At 49.9% G+C, this 7,777-nt stretch overlaps 1 pseudogene; it reads right to left on the bottom strand.

Annotated features, from left to right (window-relative positions):
- Positions 1–3,939: 3,939 nt before the first annotated feature.
- Positions 3,940–4,898, bottom strand: LOC105875085 (insulin-like growth factor 2 mRNA-binding protein 1 pseudogene; annotated as a pseudogene).
- Between the last annotated feature and the right edge of the window lie 2,879 nt (positions 4,899–7,777).

The raw sequence follows: 7,777 nt of genomic DNA, 5'->3' as shown, positions 1-7,777 counted from the left end.
TGAGCCTTGAGGCTGCTTGGTGGATTTCTAGTCACATTTACTCCTGAGAAAGCCCAATACAGTGGACATGCGGCATTTTCTGGGTTGAGGGCTCCATTGACTGCCTTCTTGGGCTCTGTCTGGCCAAGTAGGGCAGGTGTAAGAGCCGTATTGAAGCAGTCCTTGGAGGACGTCCTAGGAGAGAAGCAGGGGCCACAGGTGAGGAGGAATCTCATGCAACGTGCACCAGGCAGAGCATTCGGAAAATAAAGCTACCTTCCCCTGTCGCCCACTCCCCGCCACAGCTCCTGTCCCAGAGGCGATGTCGGTAGATGGAGACATCGCTTCTATTACTAGTACTTTGTTGTCACACAGAGCCCTTTCTTCTTTCTCTTTTCTTGGAAACAGGGGATTTATGGTCCTTCAGTTTTTGACCATCAGCTGCCCCCAAATGGTGGAAGAAAATTCCAGGAGCTGCCAAAGCCCAGTTGGATTTTGAGACATTACATCCAGCACAGCATGTTCTTTGCCCTGAGAGCCGACTTATTAGGTGTGGGAGGGGTTAGGAGAGAATGGAATAAATAGCACGAAAAGAGGGCTGTCCTGGGGAAAATAACAACGCAGGGTTAAAAACCCTCCACCATTTGGCCCAGGAAAACCCGGCCTGCAAACCGGCCTGTGAACCAGGACTCCTGACTATCAAGAGTTGATTTGGCTCCAAGAAAGTAGGAACGTGGTCCAGCTGGCACACTCACACATGAGACTTTGCGAGACAACCCATTCGTCAGGAAGGGAGCTACAGTCCTGAGTGTAGGGACTGATGGAAGCAGAAGTTATGAGTCACTGGTCAGAAAGGGATGGCAGGAAAGACACCTGCAGGTATGGCCCAGCTGTCCTGTGGCCCAGGAAGGGCTGTCTCTGTCCTTTGTGACGGGGCACTGAGAAGCCCCTCGTCAGGGGAAGATGCTTTCATTCACTGCCGAGAAGCAGGGGCTGCCCCTCAACAGTGTTTAGACCTCTTATAGGCAAGTTCAAGGTCAATATGGCAGAAATCAGCAGGAGTGCGGGGATGGGGCAACCAAAACCTTTCTTCAACTGATCCCAACCTTTTATTAATGTTAGTTTTGTGACATCTGAACTATTGATGTGGGTCACGTGGTGTCTGCATCCTTCACTTGGCTGCTTTTCTGGGCCAGGGAAGGTCTTCCCGAGGCTGGTAACGTGGTGAGGCTTCCTGTTAACCTAGTGGTGGTCTTTCTTCCTAATGCCCAGAAAGGTGAGCTCCACCCCCTCCAGGATCCAACAGCACGTGACACATGACGTGTTAGTTACCCCGTCACCTCGCAGTCAGAAGGAGTGTAAGAACAGTAAAAAGATAGAATGTTTAAATTTAAGCATAGGAGACTAATTTTCTACAAGAGAGAGAAAGTGGAAGATGAAACTAATAGGTATGTTATGTTATGAAGCATTTTATGTTATATTGTGGTCCTCACTGAAAATCCTCATGTGAGGTTACCTTACCTGTTTCAGACATAAAAACTTTAAGGCAAGAAAGACGGAATAACATGCACATGATCCCATAGCTGTAAATGGCAGAGCTGGGCCTCAGAGCTGTCTGATCTCAAAGCATGCAGGTGCTCTGGACGCTGTTATGTTTGCGTCTGGTGGAAATTGGCCCGTATGTTAGGCACATTAGACATAACTTATAAATATCCACATAAAACACGAGTAACATTGTGTAATGTGATCCACATGTGACTAAAACATGTCAACCTGTCTGATCATCATTTAATAGGGAAGAAGTAGAGAATTCAAAGTTAAATCTTTGCTACTTAAATAGAAAAGAACTATTAGCCACTGTGGTCAATTAAAAAACAGATGACCAAATAAATGAACAACTAAAATGGGGTAGTTGGGGTTTGCTCAATAGAGAGTTGGGGCTTGGAGTCTGTGACCGTGGATTCTGGAACCCAATTTACTCCTTGTGACTCCTGACAGCTCAACTTCATTGGCTGTGAAACACAAGGAAAGTGCTTAACCTCAGTTAGGAGGTGGCCCAGGACTGACTGGCAGGTGAGAAACCCCTTATGAGTGTACAGCCCCAGGACCACGAAACTGAGCGCACACAGCTAGGAGGTGCACATGGCCAGGATCACAGAGGTATGGTAACCTTTCCCCCCAACATTTTTTTTTTTGCTTTGCTTTTCTTTTTATATAAAATATCAGCAAGCTGCAAAAAGAAAAAAATAATTTTTTTTTTTTTCAAAAATGGGGTTGGAGGAACAAAAAGGAAAATAAATGCTGAGGTAACTTCATACCTTGAGGTAGTTTACTTGGCACACAGCATTGCCTGACTCCGCCCACATGTCGTGGTTGTCTTGTTGTTATTGTTGTTGCAATGTTGGGAGGGAGGGGAACTCCACGCATGGGGTTTTCCACGTGTAGAGAGAGGCCTTCCTCCCTTCCCAGCACTCTTGCTATTACTGTCCAGGGAAGCTAAAGTGCATTACCTGGCTAATATGCATGGTCAATCAGTATATTAGAAGGGGAGGCCTAACCTCATTTAACTGATGGCTGCTGTCCTCCATAAGGGCTAAACTTCCAACGGATCTTATGAGCCTGGTAAATTAATAAATTAAGCTTATTTACTCCTTTGTGTATAATGCTGCTGGTATTCTGAATTTTGTTTAGACACATTTTTCATCATGCCAATAAATGAATCATGGAGGCAGAAGCCATCGATTAAATATTCCTCTAGAATACAAAAACAGAAGCAAGTATTCTACAATTTACTAAATTTTCCAGATGATGGACTTTAGCTTTATGGGGAGCTCAGGGTTGGCTTCCAAGTCCCACCACCACCAAGGAAACAGTGCCATGGCTGAGTGCCCAACAAGCCCTGCCTCTGGGAACCAGCCCTCATGGGAGCAAATGGGCTGGCATGAGGGCACCATGGCAGCCTTTGGGGCCACTCAAGTCCTCCATGGAACTGAGACTTTATCAAGGGGAGTCGGTTTCCCCTTCCCAGTGCTCATATCCAATCATTAAAATAGACTTTAAAAAAATATAAAATCCGCCTGAGAATGATGGGAATCAGGGACAGTGGTCAGCTCCTACCCTGTGAGCAATCAACACCACCTACGTGCACCTGGACATGACATGGGACCTGCATGGGCAGAGACGTGACTGTGGTGGAGAAGCCCCAGAAGAGTGGGGGAATTTCACTTGTGCCAATTTTTCAAGATGGTGATCTGAAATAGATCAGCCACCAGGGCACTCCCTTTAAACGTGGATTATGACATATATTTTAAACATCTTTCTCCCCATTTCTTCCCCTTCCTTATTACTTACTGCACCTACTGACTGGTTGGGGAAGGATTGGAATTAAACAACAGATTTGGATGGGTCTTCTCCCTTGAGTCGATACAGTAAGCAAAGCAATGCATTTTTCCTGGTAGCAGTAAAGATAAAACAACATAGGAAGAGGTGATGTCAGCGCATGAGAATGGAGGTATTTTAATCAATTAACCAAGCAGGGGAAAGAAGGCTGGAAAGATTTTAGAGTCAAGAAAGAAACCATCCTTTGATGCTGATCAAACCATCCCTCTGTATGTTTTAAAAACCTGAAGGAAATTTTATTTCTCTTCCCACTGGAGTCTGACCCACCCTCTTGGTGGGGCCTGGAGAACTTCCTTAAATAATCCACGTTTAAAAGCACCCTGAGCTAGAATTTCAATGGTGACACCCCGAGGGGTGGGCAGTGTTGGGCCAATTGGTTGGGCATTTGGGGCGCAGAGATCAGGGTTCCTCACTGAACATCTTTCTCAAGCAAGTGGGCAAAGCTGATCTACAGCCCAGCCCCGGTGTCCTGGATTCCCACTCATTCTCAGGCCTGCTGGGGAGAGTGCGCTCTCCATTGCTGCCCATTGTCCTGGACACGATGGGATGGGATGGGGCCAGTCACTTCCTCTGTGCCTGGGCCTGGTTACTCTGTCCCTTCTGGTGCTGCTGCTTAACCTGGGCCAGGATGTCTCGGATCTTTCGCTGAGCCATCTGGCTGGCATAGAAATGTCCGATGATTTTCACGATGACCTGGTCGTTCTCATCAGGGGTCTGGTCTCTTGGCACAACCACCTCAGCAGCTGTTAAATTCTGCAACTCATTCACCGTTTTGCCACCTTTGCCAATGACCCGGCCAGCTGCTGACGCTGGTACCCGTATATGGGTCTCCAGCTTTACTTCCTCCTTGGGACCATAGAAGTTCTCTTCCATGAGTTTGCCGTAGATTCTTCCCTGAGCCTTGAATTGGGCTTCTGGCGGTCCAGTGATGATAACCATAGGAACTTTGGAGTCGGGGTTTCAGGTGGTGCAATCTTGACGGAGGCGCTGGCGAACCGCGACAGCTGTTCGATGTGCTGCCCCTTCTTGCCGATGCTGGCGCCCACTGCCTGGGCAGGAATGAACACCTGCACCATCTCCTGCTCGGGAGCCTGCATAAAGGAGCTATAGGGAGCCGCTCCAGTACCGCTGCTGGGAGGTGGCAGGACTGCACTGGATGAGGCTGGGAAAAGTCCTACAGCAGCCAGGTTGAGGCCAGGGATCAAGTGAGACTGCAGGCTCATGGCGGCCACATCATTCTCGTAGGCCTCCAGAACTTTCTTCATGATTTCCTGCTCAGCCCTGCAGCAGTTCTCGATGGCCCCCTTCACAGTGATGGTCCTCTCAGGGTTGTAGAGGGTGAGGTCCTGCAACGAAGAGATGGTGACTTTTGTCTCTGTGTCCTGCTCCACCTTCTTCAGGTTACGCCCTTCCTTGCCAATGAGACGCCCTACAAAGTTATTGTGGGCCAGGATCTTCAGAGGGACCTCGTCAGCCGTTTTGGTGTCCTTTGCTTCTTTGTGCATTATCTCCAAGATCATCTTACAGGCAGAGGAGCAGCCCTCGGGGGTTGAGTGGATGCTGATGGCTTTTTCAGCTGCACCTGCGTTCTCCTTCCTGTGCACGTCTATCTTGGACTGGGTCTGTTTAGTGATGTTGCGGATGGGGGCCCCTTTCTTGCCAATGATGGCACCCACATACTGGGTGGGCAGCAGGAGCCGAAGGGGAATGTCCACCTGCTGCTGTTTGGCTTGGGCCCCCGCTGCCACAGGTGAGCCCTGGCAGGGCTGACCCCGGGAGCCAAAGCCTCCCGGGGTCAGAGCAAAAAAATCTGCAGGCCCCAGGATCCAATCCCAATCCCAACCCCAGCCTTCCATGTTCTGAGGTGAATAAGGCATAAAACTTATATCTCCCCCCAACATTTTGAGGACAGATCTGACTGCATATATTGAACCTAGTACCCCTTAAGGATGCTACCACTTGAAGATCATAATATCTCTGTTTTTTCTTTTTTGGTTGGTAAAAGATGGTCACCATAAATAAAGAGGTCTCTGGATGGCTAGGCCAAATGCAAGGGAAGTCTGGCAGTTACATGCGTAGCCCCCCGAGGGGCTGTGCCTCTTACTCGGACATCTCTGGGCAGCTTTAATCTTGGGCACACCAGGTCCCTCTGCTAGGGCCACAGGGGACTGTTAAACAGGAAGCAGCAGAGCATCTTTCGTCTCCCTCCGTCTTGTCTCAGCAAGCCCCTAGCCAGGCCCGACTCCCGACCTCCAGGGTCCTCTTGACCCAGTGGAGAGGTTAAGAGTCCTGAGTCATGACTGTGGGGCCTGCAACCACAAAAATTCAATACGGATTTCGTAGGACACTTTTTTTTTTTTTGAGACAGAGTCTCACTTTGTTGCCCAGGCTAGAGTGCCTTGGCGTCAGCCTAGCTCACAGCAACCTCAAACTCCTGGGCTCAAGCGACCCTCCTGCCTCAGCCTCCCGAGTAGCCGGGACTACAGGCATGCGCCACCATGCCCGGCTAATTTTTTCTATATATATTAGTTGGCCAATCAATTTCTTTTCTATTTATAGTAGAGATGGGGTCTCGCTCTTGCTCAGGCTGGTTTCGAACTCCTGACCTCGAGTGATCTGCCCACCTCGGCCTCCCAGAGTGCTGGGATTACAGGCGTGAGCCACCACACCGGGCCTGTAGGACACTTTTTAGTTTACAAAGTACTTTCAATTACATGATCTAATTTGCTGCGTTATCAAGGAGGATTACGGAAAGTGATAAGCAGTGCAACAAATGTAGCAAATGACATGAGACACACAGAGTGTTCCCCAAGCAATGCTGCTCCTGCTGTAGACAGCGTGATGGGAGTGAAGGAGGAGGCCTGCAGGTGAGCAGGCCGTGGGAACTGGGTGGCCTGGGCAGAGGCAGGCAGAATCGATGACCCACGTGCCCCACGTCCTCCAGCCCACCACAGACCCCACCTGGTACAGGGCCAGGAACTTGACCTTCTCTGAGGAGCATCCTGTGCTAACTGTGCCAGAAGTCTCGCTCCAAGGCTTCGCATGCCTTCGGGTGGTCTGTGCACACTGTGCCCCTTTGTGCTGCACCAATCTGGAGGAGTCGGTGCCTGTCCCTCTGGCAATTTATCTTCAAGGGCCTCGTTTAGAATGATGCGTTGCTAAGGATAAGAGTTGTGAAATTGACATGGCCTGGGCTCCTGTATCCCTTGGCATGACATTTTCTAGCTCCCGTATAAATCTGATCCATGTCCCATTACTTTCAGATAAGCAGCTCCTGCTTGGCTGGTGAGGTGGACACCAGTTGGTAAGCCGCCCTGGATCACACTAGCATTTTCGCCAGAGTCTCCCATGTCATTCTCTGAAGAAAAATGAGAGCAGCGGAAGATTCTCCAGCAGTGGTCCTGGTGGGGAGATTATTTTGGGCAAGAGACTTTTTGGGGTCCTCCCAGACATTCAGGGTGAGGCTGCTGAGTCCAGTCATGTCTGCCCAGGCATGTCCTTAGGCTTCAAAGAGATACAGCTCGGGCGGGGTGGAGGTGGCCCACGGGGCAGCCGTCCAGCCAGCCCCAAGGCTGGCTTCACGGAGAAGGAGTCAGGCTGAAGGGACAGTGGGATAGGACTCTTCTATTCCACCAGCCAGGTGGAAATGTGTTCAGGTCATGTCACGGGCTGATGTCCTGGGTCTGGCGTGCAGCCGGTGATCTGTGGGTGACCATGGCACAGAGCCAGGGCTGCTGCCGGATGACAGGGAGGCCGGCAGCCGGACGCCAAGTCTCCCATGCTCCACCACAGCCTCTCCTGGCTGCACGTCCTGGGGCCCAAGTCCCCTCCTGTCAGTTGAGGTCTTTCGTGGTGTCATTAAGGCCTTTTCTCTCCTGAGGATCGAGGTGTTGCTGGGGGACAGCCTGGGGGCTAGGACAGTCCAGAGGCCAAGGAAAGACTGGCCTCTGTTGGGGCTTGTGGCCTTGGAAACTGACTTATCACTCTAAATCCTCCTATTATGCTAAGTTTATCTGTGAAGTGAGGGGGTTTAAGGTCATCTCCAGCTCGAACACACGATGGTTTCAGAGAGGGTTCTTAGCCCAAGGTCCACGGACCAGGTATGGGTTTCCAGAGACCCATGAACCCTCTGAGAGTACACACGCCCTTGTCTGTATGCTCCCATATGCTTTTGTTTCCGGAAAGAGAGTCCATAGCTTCCTTAAATCCTTTTACACAGCTGAGAGACAATGAAGCTTATAAAGCATGTATTAATATAGGGTAAGCACCATTATCACTCTTTAAATCAGTTAACTCATATCTGGTCTTCAGGTCAGCCTTCAGGGACACAGAGAGGGTGAGTAATTTGCTCAGGGTCACACAGTGGGCATTTGGACTCTATAGCCCAAGCTCTTAACTA

This window comes from Microcebus murinus, chromosome 1 (assembly GCF_040939455.1).
Source record: "Microcebus murinus isolate Inina chromosome 1, M.murinus_Inina_mat1.0, whole genome shotgun sequence".
In the NCBI taxonomy this organism is placed as follows: domain Eukaryota; kingdom Metazoa; phylum Chordata; class Mammalia; order Primates; family Cheirogaleidae; genus Microcebus; species Microcebus murinus.
This window is presented reverse-complemented; position numbering and strand designations above follow the sequence as displayed.